This window comes from Halyomorpha halys, unplaced genomic scaffold (assembly GCF_000696795.3).
Source record: "Halyomorpha halys isolate HHAL.00 unplaced genomic scaffold, Hhal_1.1 Scaffold219.1, whole genome shotgun sequence".
Lineage (NCBI taxonomy): Eukaryota > Metazoa > Arthropoda > Insecta > Hemiptera > Pentatomidae > Halyomorpha > Halyomorpha halys.
The window spans coordinates 519,256-529,327 of NW_027108016.1; the positions used below are offsets into that span (position 1 = coordinate 519,256).

The 10,072-nt window shown below is 33.2% G+C and overlaps 1 protein-coding gene and 1 long non-coding RNA gene across 3 annotated transcripts in view; both read left to right on the forward strand.

Annotated features, from left to right (window-relative positions):
* LOC136795530 (uncharacterized) overlaps window positions 1–6,448 on the forward strand; it is a 117,950-nt gene extending 111,502 nt beyond the window's left edge. The window contains exon 3 of the long non-coding RNA XR_010843154.1: window positions 6,414–6,448. This is a non-coding gene — a long non-coding RNA (uncharacterized lncRNA). The remainder of the gene's footprint in view (window positions 1–6,413) is intronic.
* Window positions 1–10,072, forward strand: part of Fas3 (fasciclin 3) — a 592,625-nt gene that overhangs the window by 484,125 nt on the left and 98,428 nt on the right. The gene's annotated exons all lie outside the window — the stretch shown is intronic.

A 10,072-nucleotide genomic window follows, 5' to 3' on the forward strand; every position in this document is an offset into this window, starting at 1 on the left:
TGACAAACGTTCTTAACCTCCCATTCACTACAAAAAATTAGTATACACTACGATAATCAGACCAATTTGGACATATGGAATTGAGCTCTGGGGCTTCACCAAACCATCAAATTCTTCCCGCATCCAATCGTTACAATCCAAAATCCATGATGCTCCTTATTACGTCACAAATAAACTCATTCACAAAGACCTTAACATCCCATTCCTTGCAGATTTGACCCAAACCAGATATGCGTCTTTTCATTCCACATTCCTTACCCACCCTAACCCATTCATTCTTAATCTTTCATCCTTAACAATCCCTGATAATCCTCCGTGGCGTCTAAAAAGAAGATGGCCACGGGACCTTCTAATTTAAATTAATGTTTGAAGTACCACCAATGGGTGGTTCCTTCCCAAGATTTTCAAGTGTATGTGAAACATACAACATATTTACCAATTGTATTATTTTGTACAGTTGTAAATTACATTAAATAAATAATAATAAAAAAATTTGTTTTTCAGTTTTTTAGACACTACTTGCATATCTTATATTATACATGTCTTCTTACCTTCACAATATTATATTTCAGCTTTCACCGTTCAATCAATCCAAATTTGTTTGTATACTATTTCTTTTCAATTTTATGTTTATCCAAATAACGGATATTATCACTGTTGTTCTATAGCCCTGATGAAGACCTGAAACTCATGTCAAAACGTTGGCATAAATAAAGAATTCTTTGTTTATTTATGTTGCTGACCGCACCCCCCCCCGATCATCTTATCCAATCAGTAATCTATACCTTATAATTAAAACTCCTTGTGACGTGTCCAATCTTCGGTAAAACTAAGATTTGTAAATTAAAGAGAGAACTACAAAACCTTACAGAACATCAATTAGAGGAATGTAGTTCTGGTGTTGGTCAATAAAAGTATCAAAATAGTAAAAGAAAACTATTTATTTTTAACGAACGTTTCGTCCCACTTTGCAGGGCTTCAGGGCCGCCACCTGGATTATCTTCCTACAATCTACTTCATGTAGTCAACTATCTTCTTCTAAGACACATCATTTAAAGTAGAGTTATAGAACAACTTAAATTTGTCCGAGAGTTCAATAAAACTCCGGTAACTTAGCAACCTGTTTCTGTTCTACAGTTTTGTTAACTAGTTACCTGAAACTGAGATAAATGTCGTTAGATTACGCTAGTGTTCTCGAAAATTAAATTAAATATATATTGAACTCCTAAGCTTTTATCAATTTTTTGTTTTTTGGCTCAGACATTGTGAAACAGTGCTACATAAACAGTGAAACAGCATGTTGGATCCTTAGGCCAATTATCTTCAAAATACATTTTTTTAATTTAAATATGAACATTTATCTAAAATTGATTCAAGAGAAATATTTATTTAAAGCTGTCTAATAATTTTTATCAAGCAATATTTTTTTTTTTTATTTATTTATTTGTTAATATTTACAACTGTATAAAAAAATACAACCAGTAAATTTGATCATAATGATATGATACAGGATGTAGAGAAACTACCCAGTAGTAGAACTCTAAAAACAGTTTACAATAAAATGTCACAAGGCCATCTTCTTTTCAGGCGCCTTGGAGGATTGCCAGGAATGGAAGAGGAAGCAAGGTTAGAAACGAGTGGGTTTGGGTGGTTAGGGAGTTTATTATGGAAGGAATAATATCGGGTTCGGGCTAGATCGGTTACATAAGGAACATTTAGGTCTTTATGGATGGTTTTATTAGTAACAAAATAAGGAGCATTGAGGATTTTACGAAGGATATTTTTTTTAAATAAAGATTTTTTCATGACGGTTCGACGGTAATTTTTTATAAAAATAACAATTATACAGTAACTGTATTATATGTCATTGATGAATTTATTGAAAATAATTAATAATAGTTTCGGACCCTCCTGATAATGGTTACATTAGGCGGGAACAGTGTTTAGGACTCCTGTTATGATTAATAAACAAATAAATATTATTTATTTATCCGCTTGTTAAATATTATTTATTTAATAGAAGTAATAACAAGGGAAAAAGTTATGGCTGATTATATTTAAGCTCAGGATACAGCAAATATCGCTTCGATATTCTCGTATACGCTGAAACCGCATTGCGATGCTGGAATTCGAGAAATGTTACAGAGTTAATCTCGATACACAGTCAGATATACCGTAAAGTAATCTTGAAAAATGTCACCGATGTTTTTTATACACAAGATTATATGCGGTTGAAAGAAAAACATCATGTTTAAATGATAATTTTAATCTGGTATCGATTTTGCAGTGTAGAGTAAAATTACTCAATATAAGCGTAAAACCATGGATGCGAGATAGTATCAATAACTGCCCGGTATAACTCGGAACAAAATCAAAATACCTTTCACTTGTTGGCAACCTGTCATCAGTATAGTGAAATTATAATAAAATATTTTGCCGTTGCCCAAAATGTGCTCTCTAGAACAATTACTCAGTTTATTAAAATGGTCTAATTAGCTACTAAGCTCTTAGCAACATTGTACCACGGGCTACACTGGAAGGAGCTCAGTTGGTTATTATTTTTTAATTTCTTATAACATGTCATATTGTTGTTTTAAGTAATTAATAATAATAATTAAATTGGAGTTCTGACAACGGTAAGATTCTCCATTCAAGTCGAGTGTTTGCGGCTTTAGCGCACTTGCTCAGCCTCCACTGGCTCACTACCAGTGATGCGGCGAGAGGGATGCGCTGGGATCTTTTGAGCTCTGCTCTACCCCTCACACGTGGGGGATAGAGTGGGCTCAGGGATCCTCAGGTCGATTGTGTAAATATTGTATATAGAAGTGCAAATGTGACTAGAGATTCTTTTATTTTTATCATTATTTTATTTTAATTATTTTTTCTCCTCAAGGTAGTATCCTTGGTCCCATCGTCTATACCGTCTATACAGCTGACATTCCAACCAATCCTAACACTATCCTCACCACGTATGCTGATGAAACATGTGTGCTCGCTGTTAATAATAACCCATTAATTGTATCCCAAACTCTCCAATCCCATATCACAGCCCTCGAAGATTGGTGTCGTCATTGGAGGATTAAGATGAATTCCAACAAATCCCATCAAATCACCTTTACCCTTCGTCGTAAACCTACTGACTGCCCTTCAGTTTCATTTAATGATGTTACTCTTACCCCTGTCGAACAGATTCGCTACCTTGGACTACATTTGGACAAGCGATTAACCTGGAATCATCACACCAGACTGAAAAGACAGGAAACTGCACGTCGATTTCGACTATTGCAGCACTTACTAGACAAACGGTCTAAACTTCCAACACATTACAAAAGACTGATCTACATGACTGTAATAAGGCCAATCTGGACATATGGAGTTGAGCTTTGGGGCTCCACTAAACATTGGAATTCCTCTCGTATTCAATCCTTACAATCCAAAATCCTTCGTAAAATCCCCAATGCTCCTTACTTTGTCACAAATAAAATCATACATAAAGACCTTAATGTTCCCTTTGTAACCGATCTAGCCCGAACCAGATATCACTCCTTTCATTATAAACTCCCTAACTCAAACCCCCTAGTTTCTAATCTTGCATCCTCTTCCATTCCTGACAATCCTCCGAGGTGCCTGAAAAGAAGATGGCCACGAGACCAGCTAATGTAAAATGTCATTAGAGTGCTACCAATGGGTAGTTTCTCTACGCGCCTGTAACACTCCAATTTAACTTAGATCAGATTTACTAAATGTATTATAATGTACAGTTGTAAATAGCAATAAATAAATATTAAAAAACGTTAACGACGAAGGGTAAAGGTAATTTGATGGGATTTGTTGGAATTTATCTTAATCCTCCAATTACGACACCAATCTACGAGGGCTGATTAATAAAATAATTTTTTTTTTCTTAACTCCACCTTAGTTTTACCTTTCGTATCTTATTATCGTACCTTGTCAACATATTTTTAGTTGCTTTATATCTTGTTTAGCCCTGATGGATCCCTATAATTATCATTGAATTGATAATTTTTTTTTTTATTTTCACTATTTCATTATTTATTATTTTTTTCTGTTTATATGTACATATTTCCCCAGATGAAAACGGTTCAACTTAGATATTATTTATTTCACTGCATCCACCAAACAGGCCTGCTACAATAGAGGGAGTTGTAACATCAATATTTCCCGACACGAAAGAGTTCCGTGTAGCTCAGCTTTGAATAATTATTGCAGCTGCCCTGCACTGCACTACAAGTAAATACTGCATTACCCCAGGCCGAGGGAGAGAGGCATTGTAAATTCCATCCTAACAGTAAAATTTACAAATGGTGGTTCCCTCTTCCCATTATGTTTAATATTTCGGCAATTGTGTGCCCCTGAATCAGCAGTTTCATATTAAAGGCTAAAAGATTAATGGAATTCACTGCATCTACAGAGGAAAATACGGCACGTTAATTCAAACCATAAATACGATCGAAGATCGAACTATACTTTGGAAATTAACCTTGGATGAACAAAAATACAATGATTATATTTTCTGAAATCATGGGATATAATTTTATCACTTTGTTATAATAAAGATGTTATGATACTATAATTCAAATTACACATATTAACGCTCCAAACTCTAAGTAGTTTGTTTATAATCGAACATAAAACTTATTCACTCAAAAACATACAACGACTACATATTTCATTTTACCTAATAAATAAAATAATAGCAGAAGTTCATCGTTAATCAAATAACAAATTTAAGGTCCAATGGGTTTCAGGTTATGTGGGTTTGTACGGCAGCAAACTGATAAGATAGCAAAACGGTTTTCGGGAAGAGTGGAAAATGCGAAACTGCCTTTAATTGAAATTTGTAGATGAATGAAAAAATTACTTCATTAGTGAATAGCAGAATGGGTATGCCTGGGATTCAAGTTTGAAAGGTAAAGATCATTTCACTATTCAACCTAATAGTACAAGAGCCGGGAGGAAAAAAAGGCAGTTATCTCACCCAAATTTTTAATTACTTTAATGAAAACTAGGTATAATTACTAGTCAAAATTGATGAGTCTGCCAAGTATAGGTAGGAGGAATAAAAAAAGGCGGCTGTTTAAAAACCTTAAAAAACACTAATTTTTTATTCGGAGCTCTTATCTTTTAATATCTTAAAAACTACCAACAATATTAGAAAATCTAAGAGAACATTATTCAAAGAAGAGTAAATTTGCTGAAATATTAGCCCTAATATAGCTTTTTAAAACGCAAAATTTCTTTATAATCTATTTACGTCAAATAGTTCTCGAAATATAGCTTTTTAAAAAGCATAATTTCTTAAAAATCGACTGAAAGATTAGTAGGTAGTTAATTTATTTTGATAAATCTATATCTCATGAACTATGTGACGTACTGATGTCTATTAGCACTCAAATTAAAGCTAGTTAAATTTACTACAAAATTGTTAAATGTTTATCTTTGTAGGAGTAGTATTTTTTTAGTTGATATTTGACAAAATAAACTCACAAAATGTTAATTTCTAGTTGTTCGTATAAAATGTTGGATTTTTGAAAAAATATATCTCTAAATCCATAAGACGCACATGTGTCTGCCAACACTCAAAATAAAGAAAATTTAACTTACTATAAAGTAGTTTATGACGTAGGGGTCTTAGTTTTTATGATATTCACATATGAATATCAATTTGGCAAATGAAAATTTGTCCAAACAACTATAAATCAATTTATTTAAGCAAATTTCATGTAAACTATTACTCCTACGAAGATAAACATCATACACTACTTTATAGCTCATTAAACTAGCTTTAATTTGAGTGCTAATAGACATCTGTACGTCAAATGGTTTTTGAGATATAGATTTTTCAAAATAAATTCACTAACTACTGATCTTTCAGTACGTCCTATACATTTTTATGAAATGTTGCATTTTAAAAAGCTATATCTCGAGAACTATTTAACGTAAATAACTCTATTAGGGCTCATATTTTAGCACATTTACTCTTCTTCAAATGGCGTTCTCTTAGGTTTTCTTGTGTTGTTCCTACTTTTTAAGATATATTATATTATATATTATACTGTAGCCGTGAGTCAACTCCTGGGGTCCACCCAGCCTCCTAAATAGGGTACCCATGGGCGGTTCTGACCGAATCACCCCCTTGCACAACCGTTGATCTAGTAACAGTATTCCCTTACAAAGTACTGAACCCCTTACCCTTCATGGAATGTACAGATTTAATTATTAAATATATAAGGAGAATATATATGTTAAGGTTGTTATGAATTTTACAGGATTATTTCGATATTAACTCTGATAATTTTGATCAAACTCTATGATAGCTAGTGGTAAAAGATATTTTACTTGTATTATCTGTAATAAAGCAATTTAATAATATTTCTTATTTTTTGTTTCAGGTATGATTCTTTATATAACTTCACTTACTGTTCTCTCATCAACTCGTAAGTTTGTTCTATAAATTTTAACCTGTAAAATTCAGTTCATTTTTGGAACATGCTGTGGATATATTTTAAGGAATAAGTGAATATATAGTTATTGTTTGTAAAATAAGTGATAAAGACTGTACGAGAAAATACATTAAGTAGTATATAAATAAAAACGAAACACCTAATTCTTTACAGCAATAATAATTTTTAATTATGTAGATTGGATTGATAAAGACTGATGTGGTTAGCTGGCTTACCAGTAGATGGCAGCAGCTCCTTGCTCACTTAAATTATTTTTATAAACTATAATTTGAAATAATTTTGAATTTGAATAAATCCTTCGAGACAGTCCCTGCCCAGAAACCAGTAGGTTAGCAATAAAAAAAGGTAAAAATTCCGTAGATATAGATATAGGAGGAAACATATTTGAAAAGGTAGTTTTTTTAAGTATCTAGGTTCTACACTAACTACTAAAAACGAAATTGATCGAGGAAATTAACGCTGTTATTTTTCAATTTTTTAAATTTCTTACCTCGCTTCATCTAACAAGAAACTTAAAAGTTTGAATTTACAATACTATTATTTTTCCCATTGTACTTTATGGACGCGAGACTCGGCCTCTTACACTAAGGGACGAACAGCGCCTTAAGGTTTTTGAAAATAAAGTATTATGTAAAATATTCGGGCCGAAAAATGATGAGTTAATGAAGAATTCAAAAGGTAAATATAGGGTACTGCACCCGGTAAATATAATTTAGGTTATATATAAGAAGATGGTCAGGGTTGCGGTCAAAAGTGAAACAAAAATAGTTAACAATTATTTATTTCCCGACGTTTCGCCCCACTTTGCAGGGCTTCATCAGGGCTGTTCAAAGCAATCGGTTGAACAGAAATGAAGATTGCTTTGAACAGTTCTGATGAAGCCCTGCAAAGTGGGGCGAAACGTCGGGAAATAAATAATTGTTAACTATTTTTGTTTCACTTTTGACCGCAACCCTGACCATCTTCTTATATATCAATTTTTACGGTCAACTATATATACATATATTCAAGATTTAGGTTATAGTATTGCGGCGTGTGAAGTTGTGGGACTTAGTAACGAATGTATTCCTAAAAGTAAAAACTTCCGAAGGGTATACTGAAACGTAGATGGGAGGATTTTATTAAGTTGTGTAGTACAATTAGTATCGGCATCAAACCAGGTTCGCTAAACCTTTATTATTATTAGATTTTTCAATTTTTTTATAATATCCATCTGCATATCATTCCCTTGCATATTGGACTGAGGACCCATATATTTATTTATTAATAATAATAAATTATTAATAATATATTTATTTATTAATAAAGCCTCTTGTTCTATTAGATTAATATAACTTTAGAAAGTAGTTTAATATCTTCATGATGCGGCTTAAGAAATTCTTCACACCGCTAATACAAAGAAATACACTTAGGCTCAATTGTATTATATACAGTCTTCGCTTTCTCCCTCAATGGCCGTGTTCCTGTGTACCTCGCTGCTAAATTATCGGGTCGTTTCCCTTTAATAAGCCTGTTCGGGAACACGCGAGGGTGAAAGCTACCGGCCAGGAACATCCTGGAAACAATTCGCCTTCCTTGGAAGTAGAAAAAATATTATACCTCCTGAGAATAAAAAAAATAAATCAACTAAAATCTCATGAGTTCGACTTAACAACTAAAATGAAAGTAGTAAAGAAACAATATTTTTTGTGATGTTTTTAAAAAAGCCTTGAGCTTCATGTATTTTTGGTAATAAACTAAATTCAAGGATGTGATATCTTAACATGTAGAGACATCGATCCTAGGGTGCGTAGGTCAAGAACTTAATGGGTTCGATTCCCATCTGATTAAGCCAATATTTATTTCGCGTAAGCCGAGAGAAATAAATTTTGACATTTCTACTCTGGAGCTGTGCAGTTGTTCGTAGAAAAAATTTAACCAGAAAAAAATCACAACTTCGACAGCGTAAAAATAAGTAGCCATGTGCAATAAGTACTCCAAAATAGTTTACTACGTATTAACGTTATTACAAATACGTTTAATACGTCACTCCAAAATAGTTTAACTTATACTGCAATTCTTACTTTGACCTTTATATTAAATATATAATAAAAGAGAGAAGTATTGGAATTTGGAATTTTCGACAGAAATACACGTTTTGCTTTCCCCCAATTCTAAAGAACCACCTCTGGCAAAATTATTTGTGAGTATGTGAATAGCATAGCTCAAAAAAGAAATTACACACTTAAAGCGGGTATTGCCTGGTTGTAGGGGGGAGGGGAGTGGGAAGCAGATGGTAAGGCACTGTGCTACATACTCCAAGATCCCGGGTTAATTATTTTCCATTTCACTGTAGCCGTGAGTCAGCCCTAAATTGAGGAGCCCTCCGGGGTCCTCCCAGCCTCATTAGGAGAGAACCCTTAGTTCATATCACCTCCTTGCACAACCGTTGGTCAAGGATCAGGACTTCCTTACAAATTGCTGTACCCCTGACTCCTCATAGGTTTTTTATTTACTTTTTTTTTTTTTAATATTCCTGAGTTATTAAACAACTTCTTTGAGATAATCGACTGACCCGTAGTCAGAACAAGTAAGAAGGGATAGATAATAAAGGAAAAAATATTTTAAAAAATACAAAGAGAATTAACTTGCTTAGGCAGAGGTTCTGTCTGAAATGATTTCACTGACCTGATGAAAGCCTGAAATTCAGGCCGAAACGTCGGCACAAATAAATACAGTATTTGTATATTTGATGATCGCATCTCAACTATCTTCTCTTAAAAATAAATAATTAAAAAAAAAATGCTAAAATACTAATAAAGCATATTGGGTATCCCAGACCTAATTAACATGCAGGCGATGATGTATGATGTCCGGGGGAGTCCGAAACAATATACCATTGCTAATACTTATGCCTTTTAAAAAGCTCACTGTTCTATTCGGCATTGTTCTTCCAGATCTAAATCAGAGCCCCCCCCTCGGTGAACTCTTGAAACGTTAAATATTCGTAAAATGTAAAATTTAAAAGAATCCAAAATACGTTTTAGCTTATTACTCACTTCATTGTTCGAATATAAAACTTTTAAAAATTTGTATAAAATAAAAATAAATCGATACCACTACAACCCATGAAGGGTCCAGGGGTGCATTACTTTGTGAGGTAATACTGTAACTGGACCAACTGTTGTGCAAGGAGGTGATTTGATCAGAGTCACGCTGAACTGTTGTGCAAGGAGGTGATTTGATCAGAGTCACGCTCAACAGCCAGATTTTTCTTCAATTTAGTATAACCACTTTATGATGTTGTATGGACCCCGGAGATCACCCGTACCCACAGTGTTGATTCACGGCTAGAGTAAGAGAATCCATAATTATCTGTCACAGACGGATTCGAAGTATGTTCCTTTGAGCTAGTAGAGTCCCTTACCACTTGCTACACCGCTCGCCATTTATGTCATTTTATATATTGATATATAATTACATAATCATCTATATGAATTGTATATCATATATAAATAAATTATAATTAAGTTTAACTTATTTATTAGAAATTCGCTGTATAATGTTTATACTGTTATATATGCATTTTTTTAAAAATTGTTCGGTTG